The sequence below is a fragment of the Orycteropus afer genome, unplaced genomic scaffold (genome assembly GCF_000298275.1).
Source record: "Orycteropus afer afer isolate SDZICR_OR568_19922 unplaced genomic scaffold, OryAfe1.0 scaffold02219, whole genome shotgun sequence".
In the NCBI taxonomy this organism is placed as follows: domain Eukaryota; kingdom Metazoa; phylum Chordata; class Mammalia; order Tubulidentata; family Orycteropodidae; genus Orycteropus; species Orycteropus afer.
Genome location: NW_006923806.1, coordinates 5,704 through 7,340, shown reverse-complemented (window position 1 = coordinate 7,340; position 1,637 = coordinate 5,704). Strand labels below are relative to the sequence as shown.

Here is a 1,637-nt window from a genome sequence, read left to right as displayed (position 1 = left end):
TATTATTCAAGAAAATCTCCAGAACTGAAGGATATAAGTTTCCAAATTGAAAACCACATTGTGATCAACAAAACAGATGGAAATTAATGTATGTCAAAACACATAAATGTAAAATTTCAGAAAATTACAAACAAAATAAATATCCTACAAGTTTACAGAGGGATAAAAATAGAAGTGACATGCAAAAAACCAGGAATAGGAATGAATTGAGAATTCTCAACAAAAATCCTGGGACCCAAAAGACAACAGATTCATCATTTTTAAATTGTGAAAGGAAATTAACTACAACTATTTTTTTTTTAATGCAATGTGAAAGCAGAAAAAAATTTAAAATATGTAATAGTACTTAAAATGAGCTCTGGTGATGTATTGATTAAGACATTTGGCTTCTAACCAAAAGGTGAATGGTTGGAACCCATCTGCCACTCCCCAGCAGAAAAAAGGGGGAAGTCTGCTTCCCTAAATATTTACAGCCATGGAAACCCAATGGGGGTTGCTATGAATCCAAATCAATTTGACGGCAATGAGTTTGGTCTGGTTTTGCATACCACTCAAATATTTATTTCCCATGTATCCCTTTTCAGGACACTACCAGCACACGTATCCCTTTAGGTGAGGCAATAAACCAAGAAAGTGAAAGGGGTAGCATGAAGGAAGCCGAGCATCTAACACAAGTGAGGAAAAAAGGGAATCACCAGGATGATGGTGAAGAAAGAACCTGCTAAGACATCTGTGCAGTGGCCACAGAGGATGAGATGGCTCTGAAAGAAATTTGTTCTAAAATATAATATATAAAATAAGTTATACATCTAAACATACTGAAAATAAGGCTGAAATAATGTGTAGAAGGTTTACATTTGAATTAACAAGTACATAAAAAATTAAGTCACCCAGACGCTCAGAAGGAAGATAATAAGGTTATTCATTCCTGCCACCACTTCGCATGGACTCGGGTTCCGACACATGGGTCTTGGTGCAGACTCCCACATTCCCCTGTTGCTAAATTTGCTTACAGGACTGGTGCAGCCTAGATGCATGGAGGTGTTACAGGTGCTCCTTGTCGAGAGGAGAAGGTATGCTGAGAAGCTCATTGACTGTGGAAAGCTGGGAGACACCAATGAATGAGTCACGTGCATGGCTGACTTCTGACTCACAGAGAAGAACTTGATTCAAAGCTGTGTGTAGTGTTGTCCCCTAGGTATCAAGGTCAAAGTAGGGGCTACCGGAGAATGCTGCAGATCTAAATCAGAGTATAAAAGACTCCATGCCTGAATGTTCCCAATGTACCAAACATTTAAGGAATAAATAATAAGAAGCTTACAAATTAAATCAGAGTATAAAAGATCAGGCCAAAATGGCAGTGATTGACTATAAAGGAAACTGCTTGCCACCCCTGCTGCTGCCTCACAGAGACAGCAAACTTAACTCCTAAACCAGCTGTTGCAGAGGCTGCAGCAAGACCTCAGCCAGGAGTTCTGGCAAGATGGCAGACCAGGCAGAAAGACTGCACAGACCCTTTTCAACAAAGAAAAGGGAAACCAATTAACACAGACACAGAGGATAATCCTGGAGCCCTGAGCCTTGAAGGGAAGGATATAGAAGTGGACTAAACTCCAACTAGCAGAAGAATTTGCATG

The 1,637-nt window shown here is 39.6% G+C and overlaps 1 pseudogene; it reads left to right on the top strand.

Moving 5' to 3' along the window:
* The first annotated feature begins 647 nt into the window (after positions 1 to 647).
* On the top strand, positions 648 to 1,478 carry LOC103213437 (annotated as a pseudogene).
* Positions 1,479 to 1,637: the final 159 nt, after the last annotated feature.